General features: G+C 49.6%; 1 long non-coding RNA gene across 1 annotated transcript; it reads right to left on the reverse strand.

The window, feature by feature from the left end:
- Positions 1 to 13,113: 13,113 nt before the first annotated feature.
- Positions 13,114 to 14,786, reverse strand: LOC125935192 (uncharacterized). Its single transcript, XR_007461624.1, has 2 exons — positions 14,618 to 14,786; positions 13,114 to 13,598 (listed from the first exon to the last, which is right to left on the reverse strand). It is a non-coding gene; the product is annotated as an uncharacterized LOC125935192 (long non-coding RNA).
- Positions 14,787 to 18,660: the final 3,874 nt, after the last annotated feature.

Below are 18,660 nucleotides of genomic sequence, written 5' to 3' on the forward strand. Positions count from 1 at the left end.
TATTATTATTTTATTTATTTTTACTTTATCATTTTATTTTATTATTATTTTACTTTAATTTTATTTTAATATTTTTTATTTTATTTTTTATCTATTTCGAGAGACAGAGAGAGTGCAGAGGAGGGGATGAGAGAAGGAGAGAGAGAGAATCCCAAGCAGGCTCCACACTGCCAGCATGGAGCCCGATGCAGGGCTCGAACCCGTGAACCTCGAGATTACGACCAGAGCCGAAGTCAAGAGTCGGACGTTTAACTGACTGAGCTCCCCAGGTGCCCCTGGGCAGTGTCGTTTCAGAGCATGGCTGCTGATCCCTCCGGTGGGAAGCAGGTTGACTCATGGAAGGACCCAGAACTGACCCAGGGAAGTCTGATGAGTCACTATCTAGTGAACAAGAGGCATGGTTAAACGTTCACACACACATTTCAATCTTTCTTTCATTGTGTCTCAATTCTCCTTCCAAGCCCCACGCTTGGTTTTCATGTTTCAGTTTCCTGTAGAATCTTGGGGGGAAAGCCAGCAGTTGTTGCCGGGGAAGACAGACTCATCCATTCGTGTACTCATATGTGGAGCTTGCAGCAGACAGAAGGGGGTCTCTGCCTGTGCCTGGGATGGTTCCAGACACCTGCAGACTCAGTAAATCCCAGAGCAAGTCAGACAGATCGGACCCCTTCTCTCCCAGGGTCATCGGCAAATGGGAGTCCCTGGTGATAGACAGGACGTGAACGCTGCCGTCCTGGAGCTTATAGGCCACCAGGGAGACTGGAATGTGAGCCGATGACAACAGACTAGGGCCCAGGGGATGGGGGGAGCGTGGGGTGTGCCCAGGACCTGGAGGAGGGCCCAGGCTCTGGGCTCCATCCTTGTGAACTTTCTCCCGTTCGATCCCCACAGGGCAGCTCAAGGCACAGACGCCATCCCCAAGTCCCAGGTGCAACAGCACAGGCGATGGCCATGTGGATGGGCGTCAGCAAAGACCCAGCTGGGTCAGCCCTCCTGCCGCCACCTTCCCTTCCTTCTCCACAGGCAGAAGCCCCTGAATGGAGACGGACGCGGTCAGGGGTTCCTCAGCCGGGGGGGGGGGGGGTGGAGGAAGGACCGTACGTCTCTGGCTGCCGCTTTTCCTTCAGGGCTCAGAAGCCTCGGTGCGCGGTCTGCATTTGCACACCCGTGCAGGAGATCCCCACCAGGCAGACGCACGCCCCCCGACGTGTGTTAAAACAGGGCCGCTCTGGCAAGTCGGCTGAAAACATTCACGTGTCTTCTTCCCTCCAAAGGTGACCCCTCGGCCGACACTTCAACACAGGCGGGCAAGCTGTGGCCGGCCCCCAGCCCCCGCTCCCGTGTCCCCCTCCTGAAGTCGGCACTCTCCGAAATGTTGCAAGGGTCGGCGGCTCTGTGATCGATCCGGCCGGTTTCCGGGTGCTCCTGGGCTGGCAGCGGTCCGCTCTGAACCGTGTCAGCTGGCGGGGACCTTCGCGTCACGGCCCGAGTGCGCCCGGGAAAGGTGGCCGTCTGGACAGGAGCCCTTCGGGGGCCTTGGGCGGTGCCGGGAGAGCTGCGTCAGGGAGAAGGGGAAGGCGCGCGCCGCGTAGGACGCTTCATCTGCGGCAAGGACAAACACGCCGTTTGCTACGAACACCGTCGGGGCAGGTGGGCAGTGGGCAGACTGCTCTTCGGTGAGACACGTGGATTATATTTTGTCATCACGAAAGCAAAACGGATCTTGAGCAACTTGGGAACACGTCAAATAATAAACCTTTCTAAACGGACCGTTAAGCCTCCTCACCAAGGTATCCCTACCCCTGCACTTACTGTGTGGTCTTAGTTTCCTCCTCAGCCTTCGAAAATGTGGATAGATGGATTTAACATAGACAAGGAGCACGTAAGTTTACAAAAACCATATGTAAATGTGGGTTATATGTAAATAAATACACATGTGTGTGTATATATGGTTTTCGTGGATTTTTTCAGTGTCCTGTTTATACAATTTACTACCTTGCTTTTCTCACTTAACATCAAAACAATGGATTATCTCTGCGTCTTTGAACAGCTGCTAAAATGCGGCTTCCGTGCGCCGGGGTGCCCCATCATCTGGCACACTGGCCTGAGCTGATTCAGCATCGCCCGGACCTCACGGGGTGGGTCTTTTCTAGTATTTCCCCTTGCTTTCTAGGAGGTCCCCTGAGGTTAGACTTACATCAATGTTTTTCTGACTTTCTGGTGTCCTTGGGATTTTTGTTTTTCTTTTTCCATCAGGGGAATCACAAGGTCAAAGCAATGAAACAAAATGGGAGCTCTGGATAAGAGCTCCCAAAAGGCTCTCTGGTGGGGCTCAGCCGACTTCTGCACCCCCCACCCACCCAGCCACGGGACCAGTTTCCCGGCACCGTCACCAACACTGGCCACTAGCACGAAGCTCAGTGTCAACGCAAAAGGTGAAAAATGGTCTTTTTAATTTTTTTAAATTTTATTAATCTGTATGCCTTTTCTCACCATGAGGCTGGACATTTTTCAAAAGTATACTGGGCGTTCTGGATTTCTTTTCCCGATTAGACTGTTTCTATCTCTTCCACTTGGTTTTCATGTTTTTCTTACCCACCTCTAGGAAAATAATTGGAATTAATGTTCTGGTCCTTGCATAACATTTTTGAAATGGTCTCAATTAAAGAGGGAAAAGACTGGACTCGGTGCTTTCCCCAGGCCTCGTACGTTGCATTTTCCGGAGACGTTTAAAAGGTCAATGCTACTTCAAAGTCAGACTTCAGCCTGAATGGACCGCCACCAGAAGGCAATACGGTTTTAGATATGTTCCACCGGTTTTGACTTCTTAAAATGTCAAGCTCATAAATTCACCCCCTCAGACAAACCCAGGTGCCGATCACCCCTCACCAGATACTCAGCCATGAGGACATTTGGAGCCTTGAGCCACGGTCCCACAAAAACCACATTCCGTCCTTGTCTGCCAAAAGCCTGGGGTTTAGATGCAGTGATGAAATTCAAATTCCCTGTCTCTACCCTCTTTAAATTCTACTCACTCATTTTTTCTTCTCCAAATCCAGTAATCTGGGGTTAAAACATAAAAAACACCTACAGTTTTGGTGCAGACAGAATCAAGGATAACTTTTTAGTCTCCGAAGGTTTAATAGATGCCCAGAATAGATCTTTCACCCTAAAGTGACGACCTCTGCCTCTGCCTTGGCGTCGGGGGCCGTGAGCCCTGTACTCCCCTCAGAGCGGCCCCCCTCCCGGACCTGGACCCAGACCCCGGTGGGGCTTGGAAGCCAGTGAGATGGGGCGGACGGGGAACCTAGGGTGGCCCTGGGGAGTCACCGCCAGGCGAGTCCACCGGAAATGACGGGAGCTCATTTCTGACTACAGGACGGAACTGAAGCGCCCTGGGTCCCGTGCCCCCAGCATGAGGCTAATGAGGGCTCACCCGTCCCTTCTTCGCCCGGGAGGATATGCGGCCTGCTGATGTGCCCGGGATGTGCCGTGACTGTGCCCACACTGCAGCTCCGCTCAGCTGCAGATAAACCAATGAGTCACTCGCTGAAAGCCTCCATTTCCTCATCGGTGGCGGCAAGAGAAGCATCGATGATTCCCGAAGGACTGGACGATGCACGTGGCCTGGTAGCTCAGGGCCAGGGCCCGAGGGGACCCTCCGTGAAGGCGGGCTCTGCGTCTCCACCTCCCTCCGGGGGATCACACCTCGGTGGTACCAAGGGACAAATCTGTTCCTGACTGTAAGAGCCAGCAAATGAACCAGGTCTGCATTTAGGTCCTGCTCTGTCACCACGGGACCAGCTATAACCTGCCGGGCGGGGGTGGGGGGCGTGACTCCGGGGCATCTGAAGGGCCGGAGGACGCCCCTCGCAACGCCAGGCTCTGAGGCCCGGGCAGAGGAGGGGACGCGGAGAACCGCCCTCCGCACAGGACGCGCTGCTAACGGTGATAAAGAGGGGGGAGCCGGGCCGACCGCGGGCTGCCTGCTGTGGCGGAAACAAACCTGTCACTCCAGCCGCACGTCTGCCCGGAGGACCCGAGGGAGGCTGTAACCCCTTCACACCTTATTGCCGGGAAGTGACTTTGTGATTTGACACATTAAAAACAGGTTCAAGCGAGGCTCCTCTCCAGTGAGTTGGAACCTCCGAAGTGACAGGCCTGCCTTCCCTCCTGCACACGCTGGCACAGACAGGAGGCTTCCAGAAAGAAGGGCTGGGGAGGGGCAGGTGGGGGGCTTTCCTGGAACACTGTGTTCTCGGTGCTCCCTGTACTACCAGCAAGACCGGGCCAGTGGTTGAACTGAGTCCTGGAATAATTAGTAACAAGAACAAGGAGGAGCCTCTAATTCCGGACCCCTGGTGGGTGGCGGGGCTCCCACGGGGAATTCCTGGGGCACGGCGCCCGCCCAGACCTACAGAGCGACTGTCCAGACCAACACCAGTCGGCGATCGACCCTTCCCACCCGCGGCCTGACCCTGCCCAGCCCCGCACCTGCCCGGCCCCAGCCCCGCTCGGCCCAAGGCAGGGAGCGGCGCCCACGGAGTCCGGCGAGTCTGCGGGTGGCCAGCAGAGGGCGTGCCTCCCGGAGCCGCGCTGGGCCGCCGCGGCCCGCCCCCCCCCCCGCCCCGCCCCGTCCCCGGATCCAGCCCCGGACCCCCACCCCGGACTCGGACCCCGACCCGGACCCCTCCAGAGTCAAAGGGAGTGTGCCCGCCCGGCCGGAAGTCCGGGGGGCCGAGGGCCCGGGGTTCCGGACCGGCCGGGCGAGGAGCGGCGCGCGGCGCGAGCCAAATGCGTTTGTGCCACCTGTTGGCGCCGCGCCCGCACTGCACGCGCCGGGCGAGGAGGGGGCTGGCCCGGGGAGCCGGGGGCTGGGTGGGCGCTGGCCCGGGAGGGGGGGCCCAAGCTGGCAGGGGCGCAGCTCCAGGGAGGGGGGTGCACCGGGCGGGCGGGGCCGGGGCCGCGCTGCTCTGGGAGCGGAACGCGGGGTACGTCCCCTGTTTTTAATATCGCAACTCTTCTAAACTTAATCTCGCTGTAATTTAATGTTTCGATTAGATTCGCTGGTGTTCTCTTCACGTTCAGGTTGACCAGCGTGCGTTATCGTCACGGGGAGGAAAGAACTTACAAATGGCAACCGTGTGTCTCCGTCTTCCCTGTGCACGTGGATTTTCAATCTTTTTAACGAATGTATCTTTTTGCAAACGTGCCAGCTGCGACGTGCTTGTGTAAACTACTCAGGTCGGTCACGGAGACCACGAACTGCTTGGAGTTCGGACTGACGAACAACGGTGTTGGTAACCAATTTTGTCAGCTGTAACCCTTTCTTCAGGTACTGGGTTTGTGTCCCACAAGACACCCGTTTGAAGGCACGGGGCATTTGGTCTCCCCTGTGTCTCCTGGTCTTAGCCTGGCATCCTGAACACCTAGAAGGGTGACGGGAGGCGTGGCTCTGCTCCCAGGTCAGCGCCCCCCCCCCCCGCCCGTTCCTTTACGAGGAGAGGGGGACCCACCCAAAGCTCGGAGCAACGTGGGTGTTTGCCGTCTCCACCTCAGGCCGGGGGCGTGGAGGCAAGGTGGGGTTTCCCAGCGCCCAGTTGCGCCCAGTTCGTATTTTATCATGAAACGTGTGCACCACAAAAGCGTGAAAGGAGCCCCCAGTTCCAGCTAGTGACATCCTATTAATAGAAGTAGAAGGTGGACGTTTTAAATGTACACATCGGGAATGCCAAGGCACACCTTTCAGTCTGCGGGCAAATGCTGGGTCCTTCTCACTTCCCCTTGCCCTCCGTGTGACACGTGTCTTTCCCTTCCTGTCACTGAATAGAGCAGGGATCTTATCGCTCACCGTGGTCAGCAAATCTTCTCCAGCGGTTCATGTTTATTGGTATATTTTTGGTGTATACAACTTTGTGTGCATGAGCTAAAGACATCTAGCTCTTTAATGTGAAAATGCACCTCATTTATGACTCAAAAATGTATCCGGAGATACCTTGGTTGTATAAATGTGAGGAGTGCAGAAAAGCGGGAGAAATTCCACTGTTGTCAGTATATGTATCATATATGTAATACTATATTAGTATAATATTAATTATGTTAATATATAATTTCACGTATAATTTTATATATGCTACTTATAGATACATAGGTTAAAAAAAACTAGGGATTGTCTATATTCCAGATTATATATACGATAAGTAGGGCTGTTAGCAGAATATTTATATTCTATATTGTATGTAAATAAAAGCATAATATATAATATACATTATCTGTCAACTATCAGGATACAAAATTAGGTTAGGAGAAAGCTAGCCTAAGTTCAGGGCTGGAATGAGGTAGGGTAGGGTAGGGTAGGGTAGGGAAGAGGGAGCGTTATTTCTTACTAATAGAACCTCCATATGGGGTCCAAGTTCAGCGACTTAACTGGGACCTACAGGTGACAGCAGGTTTTAAGTGGCACCAATAATCAATGTGCGTCGTAGCATTCTTAACGGCACCTCCCCCACCCTCCAAACAAGTGAAGGGGACAGCGCTGTCCTGCCCTTCTGACCAAGCAATGGGTCAAAATCTGGCAACGGAAGACATGGCACAAGTCTCTGTGAAACAGCCCAGCAGCAGGTGACATTGACATTGCGTGTTTCCTAGGACAGGGTGGGGAGAACAGACACAAGTTTCAGTCGATGAGGAGTGAAGAAATCTCCTACGGGTTAGTGGGAACCTTAGTAAAAGTGACCATGCAAAGATAACATTCTAGTGCCAAGAAAAAGAAGTCACTCCAGCAAGAGAAGTAATCACAATAGAGTCTTTTAAGAGACTGCTAACTGAGATTCAATAATGGGAGCTCAAAGTGGAAATTTTCAAACGCTGGGACCCTCAGTGCAGCAACATGGTGCTGTACCCAGTAAGCGGATACAGAAATGGAGACAGACTAGGAGCCCCTGGGTGGCTCAGTCAGTTGAGCGTCCAACTTCGGCTCAGGTCATGATCTCATGGTTTGTGAGTTCAAACCCCACACGGGACTCACTGCTGTTAGAGCAAAGCCCACTTGGGATCCTCTGTCCCCCCCCCCTTCTGCCCCTCCCCTATTTGTGCCTTCTCAAAAATAAATAAACATTTTAAAAAACGTAGACAGTAGAACAGCAGGTCTACTCTGGACTCTGTGGACACGTGTGTTAGGCACATGACAGGTGAGCAGGGAGCAGGCTGCACACGAATAGTGGACTCTTTGGACACCGTGACTTGGGGCCTTTGAACCCCCAGAAAAGATGAGTGAAGATTTTAATTTACCCCAAGGCAAAGAGGGAAACCAAGCACAAGTAGCAGGAAGAAAGACCGCTGTTTTTTAGAGAATGCTCTACAAATTAAACCGTGTACGGAGGTATAACATTATGCAGCCACTTTTTAAAGTATCTGTCCAGCCAGCGTCTGTTGAAGGTTTTAGGCACAGCGCTGGGCACCAGAAGGGCAGAGATGGCCGAGACGTGGGTCAGCGATCACCCAAAACAGAAAGTGATTACAGAGACAGGGGTCAAGAATAGTGGGACGGAAGGAACGTTTTCAGACTTTTCCTACATATTTCCAAGCATATCTATCCATTCTTCAACAAATGCTTCTTACATGTCTAACGTTTGCTGAGCACCATGCTGGGAGCTGAGGCCACAAATGTTAGGGGAAAGTGAAGGTTGTGGCCCTCAAGAAGTTGGTCTCGTGGGAACACGGACGGAGTCGTCAATCACACAAATGCATGTAAAGTTAGACCTGTGCTCATCCGTGGCTCAGGAGTGCACAGGGCTCTGGGACATCACGGTAGATTCCACCTTCCCGGGGAGGTCAGACACAGCTTGCCAAGGAAGGGACAGCGCAGCTGAGCCGTGCTAGGACAGATGGATTAAGGATGGCCATAAACTCTGTCAAGAGCCCCGATCTCCTCCTTCTCCTCTCCACGTAGGTCTGGCCCCAGGCTCTCACCACGACAAGGAGTAACTGCAGAGGTAACGGCCACGTGACCCCCAGGGCCAGGTGAGGAAAGGCTGCAGCTGTGGCCGCGGTGTCTAGACTCACTCACTCGTTCCTGCCTCCGCTCTTGGAACTCAGCCGCCGTGCTGAGAGCAGCCCAAGCCACATGCAGCAGCCGTCACCGAGGGGTCCCGGACAGCAGGCGGTATCGCCGGCCACCTTGGAGACCCAGCCCGGCTGAGCTTTCAGACGCCTGCAGCCCAGCCTGCACCTGCCCACAGCATGTGAGCAGCCCGGAGCGAGAATCACCAAGATGAGCCCTTCCAGAACTCCTGGCCCAACAGACCCTGTGGCCATAACGACCAGTAGTCACTCTGTATGCACTAAATGTTGGCATTTTGCTGCACAGTATCAGAGACCCGGGACAGAATGTGGCCCTAGGAGGTGAGATGAGAACAAAACCTGAGAACATGGCATTGGTTTTGAGACGAGGTGCAGACAGAAGTTGAATGGCCCTGACGAGACTGTTGGAAGGCCTCGAGGACAGAGAGGATGGTGGGGCCAGAAGCCAGAGAAAAGGAGCCCCTGTTATGTGGGGCACAGGCTTGTAGAAAATGTACCTGACAGTCACTAAGGACATCTTGAGGGCCAATACTGGAAGTACCTCCCACCTCCTTGCTGCCTGTGAAGACGGGGCTGGAGGAGAGATGGAGTGGAGACAGTGGACTTAGCTTTTTAGCAGAATGAGCGTGAAACGTAAAGGGACCAGGATAGTCTTTTCAGCCAGCAAATGGCTCACAATGCAGAGCTGGCCTTGGGGCAAAGGTCAAAGTGCCAGGAAAACAGAGCCTCAGGGAATTCAAGGCATAGCTCTGAGACCCTTCAAACGTGTATCAGAATGATTCAAGGTAAGATATCACACACCCTCTCCATCAAACAAACAAAAATAGCCCTACGGACAGTAATGCTTCAAAGACCCGGCAGGACATTACTCTGTGCCACCTCACAGCCAGCCAAGGCAGAAGAGGGTTTATCTTGAATAGATTAGTGAATGTGCCTTGGTCTAATGGAATGGATTATAAATTGATACATAAAACCCCACGGAGTTTTTAAATGAATTAACACACTTGACTGACAAGATTAACACACTTGACTGGGCCTGGGCGGGACTGGGAACTCACGGCAGAAGTGACGACAAGTGCCTGGAAGGATTCAGAAAAAGTGTCTCCAGTGGCTCCCCGCACCTCCTTCTCCCCTTTCAGAGCGGGGGGGGGGGGGGGGGGGGAGGGGTCCATCACGGCATCCTTCACTCAGTGTCACTGCTCTGTGCTGGGTGTGTGGCAGGATATCTGTTTAAATTAGAGGACTTGGGAGCAAGAGAAAGTGCACTTGAAACATAGGGTTTGAGCTGTGGGTTTTGTGGAAAAAGAGGAAACCAATCACAAAATAAATTTTCACAGAGGGATAGAACAAGAGGGACATTCTGGAAAACAAGATTGTAAACATGCTAAGAAGTGCCATTAAAACAAAGTCAGCAACTGGAAGAATTCACTCCCAAGGAAATAGAAATCATAAAACACTCTAAAGAGAACTTTAGGATTAGTATGTTTAACATTTAAAAAAAAAAAAAAAGAGCAAACAGGAAATGTATAAAGGGCCACCATAAATCAAGGACAACTGAATGTTAAGAACTAATTTAAAATGCTAAAAGTGAAAAACATGTAGCTCGTTGGAGAAGTAAATGTGAAATAAGTACATGGAAGGACGCACATGCTTATCTTTTAGAAATTGTCTGTGAAAGCGAGGGCGACGGGATAGGAAAACAGTGTGGTCCAAGGAGGGGCCCTCAACACCACCACCATGGGAAAAGCCTGATCATAATTGCAAAGATACCAAGGATGGTGACAGGAGGCATGTTCGAGGGCCAAAGGGTATAATCCACAGGGCAAGTCTCATGAATTAGAGAGAGTGGGACCTGAAACCAGGTGGAAAGAATACTTCTGTGGGGAAACGTACAGCTTCTCTACAGGAACAAAAACCAAACGGAGGGTGGCACTTGATCTCTGGCGGTCTCTGTTATCTCCAACATCGGGAGATGAGACCAAAGCTGGGCGCTGTTGGGAGGAGGCTCTGAGAATAGGAGGTTGGGAGTAGCAGAGTCGAGGGTGGGGGACAAGCGGTCATGAGCACAGAGGGGGACACTGGGGATGAGGAGGCCTATTTGCAGCCAGGGCTCCTTGGATGTGTAAGCAGGCCCAGCCATCCTGCCGTGGGACTCTTCCCGAGCACCGGCTTCTGACCTAGATCCCTTTTCTAGGGGGCTTAGCTTAAAGGAGCAGCGCCATGACTAAATGCTCACTGAGCATCTCCAATGTCACTACCAGCCTGGAGAGACACCGGGGTAAGCCTCTGGCACTGGGAGAACACCTCCAGGTACAGTGTTTCTCCTGTTGAACTCTTGAAGTTATTCTAATTATGCCAGTCTCAACTCATTCCATTGCCAATAGAACTCATTATCTCCTATTTCCTATATTACCTCCTTGAATCCTTTTTTTTTTCAGAGCACTTTACAATCTGCTTTTTCTCAGTGCGCACCATAACTTTTGGAACCTTCCTCCGGAAGTGCTGATCTCAGCGGGCTGTATGAGAAGGACAGCACTAAGTGGTCAGTGATCAAAGAAATTCCAATTCCAAATTAAAAAAAAAAAAAAAAAAAGTAGTAGGGTCTGGCCAGTGCCAGGCTTTGTCAGGGTTGGGATGAAAACGAACCACATGTGGGAATGTGACACCGGACCAGGACGTTGCTGGCCCCTGGAACATGGAGTCTCAGCCGGATAAGAAACAGGGAAGCGGGTTGGGGAATGGGCGTGTCCACCAAGATCAAGGGCCGTCTTCGAGTCGTGAGACAGTAACTCTCGGATGTACAGTTTGGCGAGGCCAGGCCATGTGGATGCTGACCTGGTCCAGGACAGAGGACGGTGCGGTGGAGGAGAACCCTGAGCCAGATGCAAATGATGGTCACCCGAGGGAAAGATGTGGCAGAGCCACTGTGGGAGCCCTGAGGGAGGGATGGCTTGCTTTTGGAGCATGTGAGTGAAGACCCCAATATCTAAGAGGAGCAGAAGCAACCAACCTGCAGCCAAGGGGGAGGGGAGCACGACGTCCCACACTCGGCGGCTCCACCAAACCCAGTCCAGCTCGCGCTAGTGATGGACTCGGGCAGAACCCTTGCAAAGCCCCCACCGCCCCTGTGCAAAACGGAGGTGACAATTCGGGACTGCGGGAGGACTAGACGGTCTGCTGGTCTCCCAGAGTGGGACTACACGTCTGGTACGGTAACGTGTGCCACGATAATGTGTGCCATTGCAGCTCGCGGCCATAAGAGAACAGCAGGGTCTCACCACGTGCCACACGCTGTGCTGGAAGCTGGGAACAAGAAGCTAACGGAGTCACGAGTGTGCAAGGGAGGCAGAACGGCAGGCCGACGGGAGGGATGACCCTGTGCGGAAAACCGGAAGGTCCCAGGCACGTTGGGAGAAAAGGCCCCCAGGAAACCGCACGTTCATAGGCACGTGTGGCCCGGCCATTGTTTGGGAGACAGTTTCAACAGAGTAAAAGCCATTTCCAACGACGTGATGCAAGCCAAGTGGGAGAGAGACTAAGGAGGGTACCGCACGCTTCTGCTGTGTAAGCGCGTGCGTTCTTCCTAGCACTTGCAGGGACTGAAAACCTCCCACGGCCTCCCTAAACATCATTGTTACATCTCCTTTCCCCTCCCAGAGGTAAGAAAGTGAGCCTGGGATTGTCTGTCGAGACACGCAGACAACCCTCAGCAGTCGGCAGATGGGAGGAGGAACGAGCTGTATCTTAGCAACAGGACAAACATTTCCTGCTTATTTTTTATTAACATCTTAGGCTCTGATTCAAGAATCCTGTAGGAGTTAGTTTCTGTCACGACACAACTTCTAAGTAGTATCTTTGGAAAATCCTCATGGCAGATAAAATCCAAGATGTTTGCTAAGGGACAGGGCAAAACTTTTTTTTCCGTTTGAGCGAACAGTGAGAGAACCCAGGTAGATCTTCGGTGGTCACTTAACATCGGCGCCTGGTAACTCCTGAGGACAAATCATAGCACGGTCATTCGCTATTACCTGGACGAACATCGGGGATGAGGTAGAGTCCACAGCCGGTTTGCCAAGAGTCATTCCTAGAGATCGGTAATTCCATTTCCCTTGTTGTCGCGTGGCAAAGAGTGTCGATCCCCAAAGCTAGAGCTGCGGAGGAGACACGACTCCCACGAGGACGGCCGGCCACAGGGAAGCAGCAGAAAACGCACACACGAGTTGTCAACGTGTTTGCTCGTTTGGAAAGTTGTAAAATCACCAGCGAACGTGGCCCGTGTCCAAGAGTCTGGGTCCACGTGAGAATGAGGACGGAACGTAGGGCTCAAGGAGCACGGTGCCTGACGGACACCTGCCTCTTCTGGAAAAGGGGATGAGCCTCAGAGAGGCGAGGCGGCTCCCCTGGGGCCACCCAGCAGCCACCTGCCCAGCAAGGCCGCTGTCCCACGCCATGACTCCGGGTCTGCACGTGTCACACACTGCACCCTGTCACACCACTCGCCAGTCCTCCCCAGGCTGTGCAGTGAGAGCTGAACGTCCCCGGCACTCGAGGCCCTGGGCAGGGAGATTCCGAAGCAGCCAGCCTCCGAAGAGAGGCCAGCGGGATGGTCGTACGGCACACAGACCCTGGAAACCAGACGGAGCGTGTATGCTCAGTCTCCCGTCCGCCTACCCCCGACGTTGTATATAACAACAGTTTTCTGAACATACGTCTATGACCTTTTCCTAAAACTTGCCCTAAGCTTCCGACCTGTTGGCGAAACTTTATTTCATCCTTCATGACACAAGACATGGTCCGTACGTATGCTCTGGGATGCTGGATGGGTTTCCAGAGCGGCAAAGGGAGGTGATGTAAAAACTAAGGAAATCCGAATGAAATATGGACTGTAGTTAATAATAATGTGTCAGTGTTAGTTCACCACACGCAACAGAATAAACATTCTAATAGAAAACGTTGGTAATAGGAGAAGCTGAGTGCAAGATACATGGGGGCTGTCTGTGCCAACTTCACAATTATCCCGTGAATCCGAAATGTTTTTGAGAAGTAGAGTTTATTTTAAAGCTAGAGAGTTAACCCTAACCACACTGCTACAAACTAGCAGATAGCAGATGGGGGCAGCCTCTCAAGAAGGCAACAGACAACGCCCATCGGAATCATCGATTTTACTGTCTTTCCACCCAGAAACTCCCCACTTCGGGTGTCGAGTCTCAAACATGTTCAAAAGTCCCAAAAAGTGTTATGGACCAAAGTGTTATTGAGATAGAACAGACAGTAAACAAAACAGACAAGCAAGAGGAGATTGTGATGGAGTCTTAGGAGAGAACATAACGTTGTAAATCAAGTTCCAGACAAATCGGAATGACAGAAGAAATGCTTTGACCGCCACGTCATAGTGCCTTACAGGAAGTCACTGACGCATTCCCAGGAAGTACCTCTGGGAGTGATGCTAGCGTTGATTTTAAGTTTCGTCTTTGCTCATTTATAATTTCAGAATTTTCTATACTGAGGAAATGTTTCTGGAATAAGGAAAACATAAAAATAGAGTAAGAGGATTAAAGTGAAATGAAAACATTAGCACTTGTTTTCTATTTCTAAGTATTAAACTATGTATAAACTCTGTAAGTATAAACTATGCATTGCTGAGTATTAACCATGCCAAAGTTGATTTTCCACAATCTTTGAATTCAGACGTAAAATCAGCAAGGGGAATCACACTTTACAAAGCTTCTGTTTTAAAATTTTTTTAATATTGGGGCCCCTGGGTGACTCAGTCGTTTGAGCGTCCGACTTCAGCTCAGGTCATGATCAAAGATTTTTAATGTTTATTTATTTTTTGAGAGAGAGAGAGAGAGAGAGAGCGCGCGCGTGCACATGAGTGGGGGAGGGGCAGAGAGAGAGGGAGACACAGAATCCGAATCAGGCTCCAGGCTGTGAGCTGTCAGCACAGAGCCCCATGCGGGGCTCGAACTCAGGAACAGTGAGATCATGACCCGAACCAAAGTCAGACACTTAACCGACAGAGCCACCCAGGTGCCCTGACAAAGCTCCTGTTTTAAAATAGCTTTTTCTGGGCGTCTGGATGGCTCAGCCAGTCGAGCATCTGACTCTTGATTTTGGCTCAGGTCATGATCCCAGGTTCCTAAGAGGGACCCCCACATCCGGCTCCTCTCTGAACATGGAACCTGCTTGAGATTCTCTTTCTCTCCCTCTGCCCTCTCCCCTGCTTGCACTCTCTCTCCCTCTCTAAAATGAGATTTAAAAATAAATTAATTAATTAATTTAATTAAATCGCTTTTTCTCACAACTCTCTGTGTCAGTGGACAGAGGGCCAGGGCCTGACTGCTGAGTAAGCTGAGCTGGAAGGTTCTCCTGAGAAATCTAAGGACTTCAGCTCGTACCTTGATGAAATAAACAATCGATTCAGCTCTTTCCACCCTCCACCTGTAGGTCTGAAGAATGCATTTGTACCTAACTTTGAACGTGGCAATGAATTCTGCATCAGCATGCGGATGATTAAATGACACAAGTGTATTACCTGTGGGCAAACGCAGCTGTCACATAACACACGGGAGCAGCTCTTCTAGCTGGGAACAGCCTGGGCAACACTGAGGTCATCCCGATTTGAAATAATGCCGTGGAATTCTTAGCACACGTCTTGAGAATGCTGAAGACAGGTGATAGGAACTTCTGCCTGATGTCTTGTTTCCAGGCAACACTTCTGATAATGCCACCTTCTGCAAGAAACAACGGTGACACCTGAGGACTTCCGAACTGTGCCTCTTCTACGTCCCGGTACTTTAAAACATGACACTGCATTTCCAGAATTAGTCTTGGATAAAACTGGAATTTTTTCCAGAGGAATAATATCGAGAAGTCATAAGATGGCTCGGAACAAGCAATAATGCAATATTTCTCCCCAGTGCTCTGCTGTGGTGCTGATATCAACCAGGAAATACTAACACATATTTTTTATCTTAAATTTTATCCTAGATGGATGCGGAGTGGAGTGAGACACTACTCAAATCTCCCCCAAAAGCAATGACACAGTGGACATTGTTGTCCAGGGCAATATTCTCTGGGACTCTAGAAATCAAATAAAAGCATACCAGAAATGAGAAACATGTATTCAAGAAACACTGCTGAACATCAAATGCCACTGGGGTGTATGGCGTTTGTCTAGGGCTTCCTCAACCCCGCATACCCCCAGTTTCCAGGGGCTGGTGGCTCACGGTTTTCCCCACGCTGGGTGGGCAGTGGAAACCAGCACCTCGGCCGTGGAGGAGCTGGCTTCATTTGGAGTGATGTGCAGTGTTGAACAGAAAAGCCATCTCTGCAGCAAAACCAAGCAAGCCACCCAAACAACAACAACAACAACAACAGAAACAGAAGACGAACATTGTAGCAAGTCCTCTAATTGCCCAGCGTTGAAATGCACAGCCCAACCCACACACAGATTCACTGGGGAAGGATGGAAACTTCATTAGCTCAAGGTATTTGGGAACAGCTTCTTATCAATCCTTGTCTGACTGCGAGGCTACGGCAGCCAGAAGTGACCCCTGTGAAACCAGGCTTAAATACAAAAACAAGAGCTTTTAAAAATGGAACAAAGATATAAGAAGTAACAAACTTCAGGGATAACATAACTTGCAGAATTAGTCTAAGTCACTAAACAAACAGAACCAGCGAAAACAACAAACCCCAGAGAGGGGGAATCATAACCCAGAGTTGCCACAATATGTCACCTAAAATAATCAAGTTTTACTACCCACTACAAGACATGGAAGAAAACTGGAGCATGTGATCCACACATGGGGTGAGAGGGAACTCTCTGAGAGGACCCAAACGTTGAAACTGGCAGACAAAGACCTCGAAGCAGCTATTGTAAATATGCTCAAAGAATTGAGGAAATCATACTGAAAGAATTAAAAACAAATATAATGATAATGAGTCACCAACAAAGAGAGATTCTTGGGGCGCCTGGGTGGCTCAGTCGGTTAAGCGGTCGACTTCGGCTCAGGTCATGATCTCGCGGTCCGTGAGCTCAAGCCCCGCGTCAGGCTCTGTGCTGACAGCTCAGAGCCTGGAGCCTGTTTCGGATTCTGTGTCTCCCTCTCTCTCTGACCCTCCCCTGTTCATGCTCTGTCTCTCTCTGTCTCAAAAATAAATAAACATTTTTAAAAAATTTTTTTTAAAAAAGGGAAAATATGAATAAACATATTACAAATAAAGATATTGATTAGTAATTTAATAGTAATTTTCTCTTAAGCCTTAAAATAGTCGACACAATATTGACAGAGAAAAACAAAGCTGGAGGACGGCACTATCCTACTGTGAGGACTCACTATAAATCTATGGCAGTCGAGACAATACAGTATTGATGAAGGGAGACAAGCGGATCCCTGGAACAGCATAGAGAGACCCAAATAGACCCACTCAAATAGAGTCGACTGATCCTTGACAAAGAGCAAAGACGATGCAGTGGAGCAAAACTCGTGTTTTCAACACGCGCTGGAAAACCGGGATGTCCACGAGCAAAAAAACGAACGTAGACATTGACGTTATACCCTCACAAAGCTTAACTCAACATGGATCATAAACCTTGGAAGTGGAGATGACTCTTTAGATAAAACACCAAAGATACGATCCACGAAAGAAAGAACGGATAAGCTGGACCTCACGGAAATAAAAACCTTCTGCTCTCTGAAAGATAATGGCAGAGAGTAATAGAAGTCAGCCTGGGAGAAAATGTTTGCAAAAGACACATTGGATAAAGGACCGTCATCCAAAATATACAAAGAACTCGTAAAACTCAACAACAAGAAAACAAACAACTCGATTTAGAAATGGGCTGAAGACACTAAGAGACACCTAAGCAAGGAAGATATATACAGGTGGCTAATTAGCATACGAAAAGTCGCTCCACATTTAATATCATCTGGGAGACATGACTTAAAGCAATTAAGATGCCATACACACCCATTAAATGATCAAAATCTGAAACTCTGACAACACCAATGGCGGTGAGGATGTGGAACGACAGAAACTCTTTCACGGCTGGTGGGACTGCAACTCTGAGAGCGTGGCAGTTTCTCACAAAACTAAACATATTCCTACCATAGGATCCAATAACCACATGGACAAACCTTAGATGCATAGTCCTCAGTGAAAGAAATCAACCCGAAAACATTGCCTACTATATGATTGCAAGTTGAAGAGGCAAAACTCTGGAGAGAAAAAAAAAACAACCTAGTGGTTGCCAGGGGATGGGAAGTGGATGAATGTGTAGCCCACAGAGGATGTTTAGGGCAGTGAATACGTATGGTGTGTGGGAGAGTATGGCACTGTTGTGGTGAAAACATGTCATTATGCGTTCATTCAAACATCATCAAGGTTAAGGTACAGCATCACGGTTGAAGGTAAACTATGGACTTGGGATGCCAGCGATGTGTCTATGCAGGCTCATTGACTGTAACAAATCAACCACTCTGGACGGGGACGTGGATAGTGGAGGAGGCTGTGTGTGAGTGGGGTCAGAGGGTACGTGAGACATCTCTAACTTTTTCTCAATTTTGCTATAAACCTAAAACTGCTCTTAAAAGATAATCTTAAAAGTCTTCACATAAAGGAAGTCCCCACTTAGATGGCTTACTCAGTAATGGTCTCAAACCACTAATGAAGAAATAATACCAATCTTTACAAATTCTTCCAGAGAATAGAAGATGGGGGAGAAACTCTCAGCCCATCCTATGAGACAGGCATGATCCTACAACCAAAGCCAGATAAAGACATTACAAGGAAAGAAAGCTACAGACCAGTATCTCCCAAGAATACAGACTCAGCGATTCCCAATAAAATATTAGCACACTGAACTCATCAATATAGAAAGGATTACACACTAGGAGCAAGTGGAATTTACCCAGAAATACCAAGTGGTTTCATATTCAAAGTAAATTAATTTAACAAACTCTATTAATAGCATGAAGAAGGGGAGAATGTATCATCATCTTAATAGATGCAGAAACACATTTCACAAAATTCAACACCTATTCACGATAAAAGTAATCAACATATTAGACATGAAAGGAAATTCACTCAACCTAAAAAAGGACTCCCGCAAAAAATTTATGGGCCACTAACCTGAATTCAATGGCGAAAGACTGAATACTTTTCTCTGTGTGATGGGAAGCAACCCAAGGATGTCCACTCCCACCATTTCCATTCAGTATTGTATCAGACGTCCTAGCCAATGAAATCGGGCAAGAAAAGGAAATAAAGACATTCATACAGGAAAGGAAAAAGAAAACATGCCTTTATTCACAGATGACATAATGCCATTTGTGTGAAATTCTCAAAGGTTCACCAAAAAGTTCTGCTAGAACTAATAAATAGGATCAGAATTGCGGCAGGATCCTCAATCAAGATAGAAAATCAATAGTATTTCCATACGCCCATCATGAACCCACCAATAATAAATGTAAGAAAATAGCTCCTTTCGTGAGCCCGTCAAAAAGAATAAATACTCAGGAGAAATTCAACAAAAGGAGTGGCAGGTTTGCATAGAGAAAATAACAAAATATT

This window comes from Panthera uncia, assembly GCF_023721935.1.
Source record: "Panthera uncia isolate 11264 chromosome A1 unlocalized genomic scaffold, Puncia_PCG_1.0 HiC_scaffold_17, whole genome shotgun sequence".
NCBI classification, from domain to species: Eukaryota; Metazoa; Chordata; class Mammalia; order Carnivora; family Felidae; genus Panthera; species Panthera uncia.